The sequence below is a fragment of the Dipodomys merriami genome, unplaced genomic scaffold, assembly GCF_024711535.1.
Source record: "Dipodomys merriami isolate MVZ:Mamm:240054 unplaced genomic scaffold, mDipMer1.0.p SCAF_36, whole genome shotgun sequence".
Lineage (NCBI taxonomy): Eukaryota > Metazoa > Chordata > Mammalia > Rodentia > Heteromyidae > Dipodomys > Dipodomys merriami.
Genome location: NW_027205159.1, coordinates 1229151 through 1241772, shown reverse-complemented (window position 1 = coordinate 1241772; position 12622 = coordinate 1229151). Strand labels below are relative to the sequence as shown.

The 12622-nt window shown below is 43.3% G+C and overlaps 1 protein-coding gene across 6 annotated transcripts in view; it reads left to right on the top strand.

Moving 5' to 3' along the window:
* Cracdl (CRACD like) overlaps positions 1-12622 on the top strand; it is a 135900-nt gene that overhangs the window by 30312 nt on the left and 92966 nt on the right. The window contains exon 1 of one of the 6 annotated variants that reach the window (XM_069988501.1): positions 8260-8345. The exons of the other annotated variants lie outside the window; for them this stretch is intronic. The gene's annotated coding sequence lies outside the window, so the exon portion shown is untranslated. Of the gene's footprint in view, positions 1-8259; positions 8346-12622 lie in introns of those variants that run through there. 6 annotated transcript variants of the gene reach the window in all.

Below are 12622 nucleotides of genomic sequence, written 5' to 3'. Positions count from 1 at the left end.
TTCTCAACACATGAGATATGTTTGTCATTCTCATTGTCTTTGTTGGTCATTGCTGCATCTACAGTGCTTCAAGTGATGCCCTGAACTTAGTGGTAGTCTGGAGGTGAGCATACTGAAATGAAAGCACTTAGGATGGTAGGGTTTAGGGATTGCTTTTTTCTATGTAATATTACTGTGAAAGAAAGAAACTTCTCAGAGAATTATTTTGATATGGTGCAGAGTATCAAAATTACGGCAGCATAGGGACATCTTGAGGTCAGGACATGGAGGTACCCATTGTTTGAATGTCACATGATCTTTGCAGAGTGCCTTCCTGGACATTGTTACACAGGATCTACTGGACATGGTGATACACGTGGACAAGACGGTGAGTCAGAGAGACCCAGGTCCCTGCACAGGGCTGCATAGATGAGTGAAGTCCAGGAATACTGGCTTCCCATTGAATCCCATGGTGAGAAATATGTCCCATGATGGAGACCAGACGTTATAGAGACCCCCATGAGTCCCCAGATTTAATTTTATGAGGGCATTTGTGCTACAATCTCTGTTTTGTGAACATCTACTTAGTGTGAGGTGGCAGACTAAGAAAGGATTTTCTGTTTTTACAAGATCTGTTTTGGAGGCAGGACCTTGTTAGGATGAAGGTCTGGCTCAGCATCAATCAGAACTGAGATGATTTTTATGTATGGAAGGGCCCTGCTGGCTCCTTAGACCCAGCCCTAAGCATCTCCAGCAAATGGATTGTCCTCAGCAGCAGACAGGAGAGCTCAAGGAGGCCATGCAGGGCATGAGCCTAGTTTTTGTCATATAAACCAACTGGACCAGTACGAGGTCCGGTGCAGGAAACAAAGATGGTAAAGGTGGCATTGTCTTCTCTATTGAATTTGTGTCAATAAATACTCAGATGTCAATAAATACTAGATGACAGACTGGGCATACAATTGCCTCATTGGATACTCAAAATTAACCAAGAAGGGTATCTTCTCCACCTGTTTCAATGAAGAAACAGGCAGAGAATAATGGATGGATGGATGGATTTCTATGCCCATTCCCATATTAGATGGCCCATTCAGGACAAGGATCTAAGTCTCAGAACTAACTCCAACACAGGGTGGGGGCATAGCTCAGTGGTAGAATACTTACCTCACCCAGAGGTCCTGGGTTCCATCCCTATTTCTGCAAAAGAAAAAATAAAATTCCAAGGCAAGTATGTTCTCAGAAGGCCCCAACTGAGAGACTTCTTGTGTGGAACAAATCGCCTAGGGGAGTGACTGGGACAAAGAGAATTGTACAATGACTGTGCTAGCATAATAATTTCAGTGGAAGGTTTCCTGCAGATTCCTTCTGAGGCAAGGATGAATGCGGGTGGGCCAGAAGCAAGGACGGGGGCTTAAAATGAACTCACCTAAGGGTGCAGGGAAAGAAGTGGACATGCTTCACACTAGTTTGCATTCTGTTCTGTTATCTCTGAAGCCCTGTGTTTTTACAGCTCTCTCTTTAGAGATCACTTTACCTTGTCCTCACAGGGTCTGAGGCTGACAACATGTCCAAGTATCGCTGACCCAGGGAATGAGAGAGGCTCAGTGCTCTCTTACAGGAGGTGCTATCTCTGTTTTGCAGATGTCATTCTAGCACCAAGTGGTTAGGACATGTCAGAGATCAGAAAAAGGCATGCCCTCTCAACTGAGCTTTAAGAATGCAGGGTTCCCCCCAAAGCAGCCTATGTTATAGACCATTAGAATTTCAAGATCACAAGTATATTTGGGATGAAGGATAATGCTGGACAGAATGTTTTTCCTTATAATTTTGTGGCCTATCTGAAAATTTAAAAATGCAAGACCAACTTGAACAAGAACAGTTACAGAGGGAGGCATGCTAAGAATTCTAGGGCATCCTCAGAGTTGGGGTTAATCAGAACATAGATGCTTTCCATCATTTGTCTGTGTGTCCTTTAGGAACACACATGTCTCTCTTGACCTAAGTGTTTGCAGTAGTTCAAATTATACCCACTGAGATATCACTTTTTTCCACAGTGTAATTATTTAACAGAATGAAGTGTGATGCCCATTTTTAGGCCTTACTCAGAATTTTAAGACAACCCCTTTATTTCCTACACGAGGTTTTTAGCAGCAGGGTAGGGAACAGGATGGCTTTTTAAGTTGGAGAATTATTACAAGTGATGTGTTCTGGAAGCAGCATTTGACAAGCTTAGGATAGCTGGCCCCTCCTACTCAAGCACAGTTCATGTGCTCTCAGTGATGGCAGAATGTTCATCTCATGTATTCTTGCACTGAGTATTCTGTGGCTGACTATGTCCTTAAACTTTCATGTGCTTGCAGCTTTGTCCTCAGGGTGATGATGTGGGGAAGTGTTGGAACCTGTAAGAGATGTGGCTTGGTATGAAGTAGTTAGATCATGGTGGCTACTGTTTCTGATCATGAAAGAGGTTATAGTAATTCTTGTAGGACCTTGATTAGTTCTCATGCTATCATTATTAAAGAATTGTTATTAAAGAATGAATCTGGCTCCTTCCTCTTTCTGGCTTCCTGTCTCTAGTGAGACAGAAACAAGGCCTTCACTAAAGATCAAACACCTGGGGCCCTTGATGGCTTGGGTTTTCAGCCTCTCTTTATATTACCTTGCCTTTAGTGTTTTGTTATGGCAGTAGAAATAAACAGCTGCAATACCACCAAGGGGAAGTAAGGCAGGTCCTCATCACCCTATGTTATATGCTATATGAATATGGTAGTGCAGTCTACCCTGGGAGGAAGAGTTTTATCATCTCAAAGTGCCAAGCTTTCTGGTAAGAGAACATTAAATGATGTCTGTAGACACTAGGACATTAACTACATTTTGCTCAGTAGAGCTATTAATTTGAGGGCATCTTTTCTGGGGGCTCCTATGGGCCAGAATGTGTCTGCTGAATCTGTTGAACCTGGAATACCAACCTCACAAGTGAGGGAGGGCCTAACCCAGACTTTCAGAGTTAGGAAGACTGGGCCATGGCAGTTTGCTAGCTCTGGGCTATAGTGTGCTTTTCCCCGGCTGCTGAAAACCCTCAGTCCTACTGACCTTGCTCTACAACTAGTAGGATGATTAGGCTCTGGCAGGAACCAGTGACCCCTCCATGCTCATTCAAACCTGGTTTGAAAGCCTGTTGGTCTAGAGATCCTCTTAATACCAGTACACTGGGAAGCCCACAATCACAGATTGTTTTCTGAGTCTGGCTGCACATTTTAATGTGTTGATCCTGTCTTTTATCCTGGCTAAGGGGTACCAGGGGCACCACTTTCTTTCCCTCTGAGCCTGAGTTTGAGCCTAGCACAGAGATAAATTTGATGGTATCCCTCCACTATAGGCTGACAACAATCTGAGAGAGGAAAGCCTACTTCTGCATCTGTTCTTCATTTCATTGACAACATCCCTTCCCTGATGTCCTGTGGATTCATGCATAAGTGTTAAAGCAGGGCTGTGTGTCCAAGTCATGTTGTAGGATTGGCAAGCCTCCAAATAGCATTTGCAAATCTTTGGAAACTCTTATATTCAAGAATAGCCCTTTATGACCATGCTAGTATAAGGGGCTCTTCTGTCTCTCAGCTGGTGTCTAGTCATGCTAGACTGGACTTTATTTGGGTCATGTCTTCACTGAACTCACAGGTTCCTGTATTTGATTGTGACTTGTACAGATAGGCAGTGATGCTGGGTCACATGATGCACACACAGATAGGGTTCAGTAATTTTGCTCATTGTGGTGTCAGATTCTGAGCCCTGCCCTTATCAGAGCTTCTAGGCTTTGGATCTTTTTATTTTGTTTTGTTTTTGGTGCTGGTTCTGGGGCTTGAATTCAGGGCTTGTACTTGCTAGGAAAGTGAGTTAGTACAAAGCCACACCTCCACTCTATTTTCCACCAGGTGGGGGGGTCCCATATTTTGCCTAGCGCATGCCTGGACAGTGATCCTCTTACTTTACACTTTACATCATAAGTAGGATCAAAGAAGCACACCACTAACCCTGCTTTCTTTCTTTGAGATAGTATCTCTTGAACTTTTCTTGCTGTCTGGCCTAGATACTGCATTCCTTCCAATCTCAGTTTTCCATGCAGCTGGGATTACAGGCCTGAGCCACTACTGTGACATCTTTATGTGTCCCCAGCATACACAGACGAGCATCCTGAAGAAACTCTGTAGGATCTGATGTCAATCCATGGCTGCCTTCTCCGAGGTGATGGTGCTGTATCATGAAGGGGTGCCTGCTGTAAGGGCAGGACTTTTGTGCTGAACTGAGCAGGATATCTGTTCAGCCTTCCAGGCCTCTGAGCTCTGAAGCACAGAAGCTTGTGGAGCAGGATTAAAGTTCTCCCAAATTCTCAAGTCAGGCAGACCTTGGTTGGGAACTGAAACCAGGTGATCTGAGTGCAGTGCTGGCAGCTTTTCCTGCTACAGCAGGTGCTCCAGAGGCTCCTCTTGGTCAAACAGGCCTCTTTATGGCCAGGCCCTGTGCTGAGTTTTTGGCATTTAATTCCCATCAACTCATCAACAGAATGAGTTCCATTTCACGAGTGAGGGGGTTGCCCAGGGTCACTCTGCTGTAAGTAGCAGAACCAAGATGGAAACTCAGGCTTTGCAAAGTCACATGATCTTAAAAGTTCCTGATCATTGTACCCTTATCTCTCTTATCAGATCACTTCTTGTCTTGAGCAGGGAGGCTGCTTTGGTGGTTGTTTCTCTGGAACTTGGACTTCTTCACTGGCTGACCATCTGTATTACAGAAGGTAGAGAGCCCAATGAGCTGTTTCATGCTGAGGTTCTAACCTGGCAGCCACACTGGAGTCCCTGTTTGTCTACTTCTCTACAGTGATTTGTGGAGGAAGGTTAAGTCCATGACTGGGATTAGGTCCACACATTGTGTTTGGAGTGCTAAGTAGGGTGGCAGGAGTATGCTTGGGTTCTTGGGAGGTCAGTCTGTCCTCCCACCCGGCATCTCTCAGGGAAAAAGGATAACAAATAGCAGGAGCACGTTTTTAGCCAGCTCGCCACCATGTGTGGTTGACTTTCTGGCCCTGAGTTCCATCTTTGCTCATTTTCTTGTCTGTTCTCCAAGCTCCTTTGGACAGCCAGGGGAGGTAGGAATTAGTGAGGGCATTGCTAACTGAGTTTTATGGCTTGGTCCTGGCTGTTGAGAAGACCAGGACACCCCTCTTACTGAGCCTCCCATCCATTCCTGCCCCCTGTCTGGCTAAGACAACTTTTCCCTTAGGCCCTTAGTCCTCAGGCCTGTCCTGGTCTCTCTGCCTCTATATCTCATTTCCTCCTTACACACATGCTTCTTTCTGCTCCAGTCTAGTGTGTCTTTGTCGATAGCCACCCCAATTCCTTCATCTGCACCTTTTCTGCCCGTCCTTCAGGGATCGGCTGCTGTCCCTAGTGTTCCAGACTGAAAGCAGTCTTGGCTACTGGAGCATCCATTTGGCACCTGCTCCTGTTCTGTCTTAAGGACATTTTATTTCTTTCTCTTGTAGCCTCATTTGACTCACGCCTGTCTTTGCCACTAAACCACAAAACATTGTACAAGGACTTCTGTCCTTATCATGCTTAGATGTTTATGCAACCTTTGACATAGACATCACGAGGTAAAGAAATCTCACGTTGCCCCCTTGTGTTTCCCAGTGGCCAGTATTATGCTAGGCCCCCAGGAGGCCTTCAGCTGCTTGTTGGTGGACTCACAGACTGTAGGCTGGGTGGGCCCATGGAATTTCTGTGGTTGGGAATAGGGCTGAATGGGTAGCAGATGAGCTACATCATTCTGCCTCAGGGTGGAGGGGAAGCTCCCAGACAGGTCACCTTTTGTGTGATCAGACCTCTTGTAGGTTCCATGAGGTAGAGCATGTGTTTCTTGAGCCTGGTGTTTGGGGGTGAGAGCTGATAGTTATGAACTGTCACTAGATGCTGTCCAGTCAGCATGAAGGAGAATGTTTATTGTGATTCTTTTAGATTCCAATCCCTGTCTACGTCCTTGGGATAAACTAACCTCTTGGCAGAAATGAGTGCATCCCTATCTTAGTTAAGAAGAAGAAAAGAAGAAAAACAAAACAAAAAAGCTTGCCTTTTTGGTGTAGGCATTTGCCCTTCCATATTCCTGAACAGCTCAGCTTCTGTGCCCTCTGAGCAAAGCAAAAAGCAGCTTTGTTGCTGCTCTTGGCTTTGTGACATTGTGACTGGCTTCATGCTTTCCTGCCATGCATCTGTGAAGGTTCTGACTTCATTCTGTGCACCAGCAGGTGACAGCTGTAAGTTCACCTGAGTCAGGTATGTGTACCTTGGTAATCACTATCACTAGGTAAAGGAGCTTTAGTTTCTGCCTGGCCAAGATGTTTAGAGCCTGCTGGCCACTCCACATGCATGTGCACATGCACACACACACACACACACACACACACACACACACACACACACGTTTTTCTGAATTTTTGTGATATATATATATATATATATATATATATTATCTGAGCCTTGTGACTGTCACTGGTCACATGATACTCCTTTGATGCTTTTATTGTGGGCATGTCCAGTCTCTTCATGAGTGTGGGGGAAGTGAGGACCCTGTTCTCAGAACTCTGCAAGGCTCACACATTGCCTACCAAGTTGGCTTCCCATTGGCTCTTTACATGGGTATTGTTGACAATACAATAATATGTGACAACTAGCAGGAAAGCACCCAGTTCTAGCTAGGGGATTAGGTGAGTATTTTCCTTCAGTTGATTTCAGTCTTGGTATCTTTGCTATTATAGAAGCTAAACCAGAGTGAAGTCAACTCTCAGTCAGTTGTGTATGATTCCCTCTTTTGGATTGTAACTGACAAACTATAACCTTATCAGTTCTTCTACCTGTACTGGCTTTGGGAGTTCCTGACTCATTCCATTGGTGGTGAAAACTGAGGATCATTTTGAACAAATCCTAAGCAAAGTTCAGGGGGAGGAGGGATAAAAACCAGCTGTGGAAATCTCACAGTGGGCTCCATAGTTTTGGGATCATCTGGGGCCATCTCTCTTGAGGGCAAGGGGACATGCTACCTGTCCCTAGTGCAGGCACTAAATAAATGGTTGCTGAATAAATTAACAAGTAAAGGTGTCATGTAAAATTGCCTTTTAAAGTTCTCTGAGTAGCAGAAGATAGGAGTGATTTGTATCCCAGGCCCTTGTTACTTTTACAAGAATGATAAGGAACAAAGCAGTAACTAAGGTTTGACCATATCTCCTATGTAGGATTTGTAAATATTTAAACTTTAATTTTGGAGCATCCCTACTTTAAGAATTAAAAATGACCTGGAAAAGCCTTCTTCTGGGCTTTATGTTTCACCTATCATTCAAACAGAGGCTGTGTATTTTCTGCCATGCTATAAATTCAGTTTGCTGCAATTAGAGCACCTGAGACAGACAATTTCCTTGGCATCTGTGCAAGACATCCTGCTGAAGATGCTAAAAAGAGGAAGGCTAATACATATATTTAGCAGCACTGCTGTGCTTTCTTATTTAATAGGAACGAGTAAAAGGGTAAAGCACTGATGCATGCAGCAGCTTGGAAGAATCTCAATAGCATCACGCTCAGTGAAAGAAGCCAGTCTCAAAATGTTACTTACATACTGTACTATTCCATTTCTGTGACATTCTGGAAAAGACAGAACATGAGTGATGGAGAACAGATTCCTGGTTGCCAGGGGTGCAGGAGGGTGTGCAGCTCTAAATGAGCAGAGGGGGAGGTGTTTGGGAAGTGATGGAACAGTTCTCTGTCCCTTACCCCCGTCCATGTGGTAGCCATGTGACTCTACATGTCTCAAACCTCATGGAACTGTTCACCAGAAACAAATCAGACTTGCTGCATGACCATTTAAAAACAAATAATACCAGAAGGATGAGTGATTCCATAGCCACTGACAGCAAGCTCAGCTCCGCTTCCCCTCAGAGCTTGCCTCCTCTGACTATGGTTTTAGGAGCATCCCTGGCCCAGGCTTGCTTCATCATGCTGCCAATAGGTTTGGGGGCTCACCCAGGGCTACAATCTGACTTCCTCTGCTATATATAGATTGTGCAGTTTGCATCTCTGCTTCAACTAAGATATACTGATGTAGATTTGGATGGAGTTTTGGGGGGCAATCTTGGTATTTTTTTCCTCTTGTGTTTGATGAGTATTTATATGAACGTGTTTTCTTATATGAAATTGATTTAAAACTATTATCTTTCAGCACTGCTTAATTCCTGTGAAGCATTTTCTTCTCTGAAGATGGGCTGATGTCCCATACTGTGATTGTGTCTTCTTTGCCGTCCCCAGCACAGCTTTTGCTTCATCTCAGTGAGTGGCTTTACCTTCTCACTTGCTCACATTTGAAACTTGGGTTCCTCTTTGGGATCACTTCCCTCCCTTCTCAGCCCTACTTCAGACCCATGGCCTATCAAACCTGCTTCTTCTGCTAGGCTGCCACTCCAGCTGACCCATCATAGGCCCCTCCCTACCTGGTTGAACCATAGTCGCTTTGGGCACTCATAATAAACTATCGACTGAGTGGATTATAAATAGCAAAAGTTTGTTTCTTACCATTCTGAAGGCTGGAAGTCCAAGATCAAATCACTGGCAGATTTGGTATCTGGTGAAAGCCTGCTGCCAGGCTCATAGACAGCTGTCTTCCCTATAACCTCAAGTGGCTAAAAGGGCGAGAGATTTTACTAGAGTTTCTTTTGTAAGGACTTGCATCCCACTTGTGAACACTCCACCCTCATGGCCTGACTAGCTTCCCACCTGCTAATACCCTCTTAGGGTTAGGATTTCAACTTGTGAATATTGGGAGAACAGAACACAGACCTTTGGGCCTATATCCCAGGGCACTTCCCTAGCATTCAAGTTTGATTGTGAGATTCTCCTGCTGACAATATTATTAAAAAATCTTATTATGCTCTCTCATCTCTGGATTTTTTCACATGCTGTTTCCTATGCCTGGACTCCTACCCCACAGCATCACCACATACAGTATTGGTCCAGTAAATTTTGTATTTATTTCTCCATTTTCTTCTTCATCCAATTTCCATCTAGGTTGAACATTCTTCCTTCCTCTCCTTATAACTACCCTATTCTTCTTTCATGGCCCTTACCTCTACTTCTTGTGTTGGGATTATGTGTGTGCCACTACACCCAGCTTGAGAATACATTTTATGAGGAATACCTATGAAGTCCCTGAGTCAGTGACCAACAGGATTGAATGAATGATACCTAGGTACCATATGATTCCTGTCTTCTGAATTGTTTACAGTCTAGTTAGGGAGATAAGTGTTCAAACACTTGAATAATAATTGTGTTGAGCCTTGTGACATGGACCCCAAATGCCATCAAGGGAGGGGACAGAGATGGTGAGACTGTTAGAAGCTAATAAGAGATTTTTGGCTGCAAATCAGCCTTTACTCAGTTTTCTTCAGAGTATGACTCTGTCTTATTTTTTCAGACTGCATAGACTGCAGTTTCTCCCCTCCCAAAGCTGGACTGAGAGAGCTGGTTCCTGACCCTTGGGCGCCTTCAGACAGCCCAGGGAATTACTATCCCATCTATGACTATTTTACATGGTCACTCTGACTAGTATTTTACCTGTCTAGTGCTTCTGCACAGTCTGTGTTACTGTTCTTCTGCTCCCCTCAATGCTGAAATACTTCCCAGTTTGGCCCCTCAGGAGTGGTCACTCTCCTGCAGAGTGCATCTGCAGCCAAATCCCTCATAGAGATGTGATGGGGGCTCCTACTCCACTTTACTCCCCCACACTGGCAAAGATAGCTTTCCTCTGGGGGAAAATGGTGTCTTTAATCAGGTTGGAGCAGAATTATTGCACTTGGGAGCTCATGAGGCCAGTTCTGCTGGGCATGGAGGAGGAATGGTGTTGACCCAAGGAGGAAGGTATTGGGACAGGACAGCTGAGCCTAGTTGACATCTTGTTGAGAAGAATCAGTGAATTGCTTTTTTGCCCGGGGAGCCATTTGAATCATCTGGGGAACTTGAACACACTGACCCTATTATTTAATCAGAACCTCTGGAGGCACATCCAGTGACTCTTGTATACAGTTGTGTAGAGTACAGGTAATGAGCTCCAGTGAGCTTGATTGGACACGATTCAGGTCATCGGCTGGGTTACCATTGGTGGCCTTGGTTTCCTCAGAAAAAAACTATTCAGAATGAGATGAGATATAGACTCTAAAGACTTTCTCTCTCTCTCTCTCTCTCTCTCTCTCTCTCTCTCTCTCTCTCTCTCTCTCTCTCTCTCTCTCTCTCTCTCTCTCTCTCTGTGTGTGTGTGTGTGTGTGTGTGTGTGCGCACATTGGTCCTGGGCCTTGAACTCAGGGCCTAGGCATTGTCCCTGAGCGTTTTTGCTCAAGGCTAGTGCTCTACCACTTGAGCACTTCCACTTTCAACGTTTTTGGTGATTAATTGGAGATGAGTCTCTCAGACTTTCCTGCCTGAGCTGGCTTCAAACCACGATTTCAGCCTCCTGAGTAGCAAAGATGACAGACATAAGCCACTGATGCCCATCTTCAACTCTGAAGACTTTTTAAAAAATTATTTTAATTACATCAGTAATTGGGAAAAAAGAATACTACAAAAACACATAAATCTAAGGTAATAATCCCTTCCATAGAGGTAACTGGATGTGAAACAGGCTGTTCTGCCCCTAAATTGGAGACAGTGTAGTTGCCCCAGGTCTGTGGTACAGTGAAAGAATCTCAGCCATCTCCACCTGCTGGAAAGGTCGTTGGAGAATGTTACAGCAAGCCTTTTCCCCCCTATTACTAGGTCTACTCATCTGGTGATGTGCCTGCCAGGAGTAGAATCAGTTTGAGAGTTTTCACAAGAGAGCAGGCCAAAGGCCAAAAGTTTTGTGAGCTGGCCATGGGGAAGACCAGGCCTGACTCTCAGAGAGAACAGAGAAGCTGTAGTGGAGATCTATGCAGGTTGCAGGAGCCAGTCTACAAAGTAAGTTTTTTGATAGTATAAGTAAGGACTCAGACGCTCCTGCCTGCACTCCAAGGATACTAGCTGGCCTATAACTGGCTATAATTTATATAAATGTACATATATATTGGATGCCTCCTCACCTATATAAAATCTTACAGATTGAGCACCTCTAATCCCTAAACCCAAACCAAAATGTTCTAAAACTTGCAAGTTTTTGTTGAGCACCAGCATGGTGCCACAAGTGGAAAATTCCACACCTGATGCCATGTAGTGGTTTGCAGTCAAAACACAAGCACATACACACACACACACACACACACACACACACACACACACACACACACACACACACACACACACACACACACACACACACCACACACACACACAAGCACACCAAGCTGATTGTTCCTTGAGCTTCTGAATGTAAGGTGTGTATGAAAAATAAGTCCATTTTATAGTTAGATGTTTAATTATGTATATGCAAATATTCCAAAGCCTGTAGCACTTCTGGTCCCAACCATTTCAGATAAAGGATAATCAATCTTTGTTTTGTTTGTGCATAAGTATCTATATGTATAATTTACATATGTATAAATTCTAGTTTAAAGCATATAAAATTTAAAACATATAAAACCTTTAAAAATAATTTAGATATAACTCACAGATCCTAAAACAAAGTTGTGAACCATCATTTTCTGATTTTAGAACATTTATCTCACCCCTCCCAAAGAAATCATGTATCCATTTATAATCTTCTATAAACATTTGATACAATTCACCCATGAAGCCATTCTTTTTAGTAACAACTATAAGTCCATTATAATTTCCACTTTTTCTTGAGTCACTTTTTAGTAGTTACTCCTTTCTAAGAGTTTACCTGTTTCATCTAGATTATCTAGTATGTTGGCAAACAGTTGTTTATAACATTTTTTATTTCTATTTCATTGGTAGTGGTGGCTCCTCTTTCATTCTTGACTTAATACTGAAATTTGAGACCTCTATCATATTTTTCTTTGTTAGTTAAAAAGTTTGTCAAATTTGTTGATCTTTTTACAGAACCCACTTTTGGTTTGCTTTGTTGGTGTCCTGTATTATTTTTCTATTCTCAATTTATTATTTTATAACTTTGATTCTTTTTTGTTTTTGGTTGGTCTTGGGGCTTGAACTCGGGTCTGGGCACTGCCCTGAGCTCTTCAGCTCAAGGCCAGCGTGTTCTACCACTTGAGCCACAGTACAACTTCCAGTTTTCTGGTGGTTAATTGGAGATAAGAGTCTAACAGACTTTCCTGCCTGGGCTGGTTTTGGACTGTGATCCTCAGATCTCAGCCTCCTGAGTAGCAAGGATTACAGGCATGAGCCACTGGCCCCTGGCTAACATTTCTTCTTTTACTTCAGCTTACTTGCACTTCATCTTGTTCTTCTGTTTTCTCTAATTTATTAAGGAGAATTTTTGACAATTGATTCAAGATTTTTCTTTCTTGATATAGGTATTTTCAGGTAGAAATGTTCTTTTAAGCACTGTTTTAGTTATATACTAACTTTTGATATGTGTTTGTTTTTTATATGGTTTTGCTTTTGCTTTTAATTTTTGTTTTTATTTTTAAACTTGAGGTATTTTCTAATTTCATTAATGATTC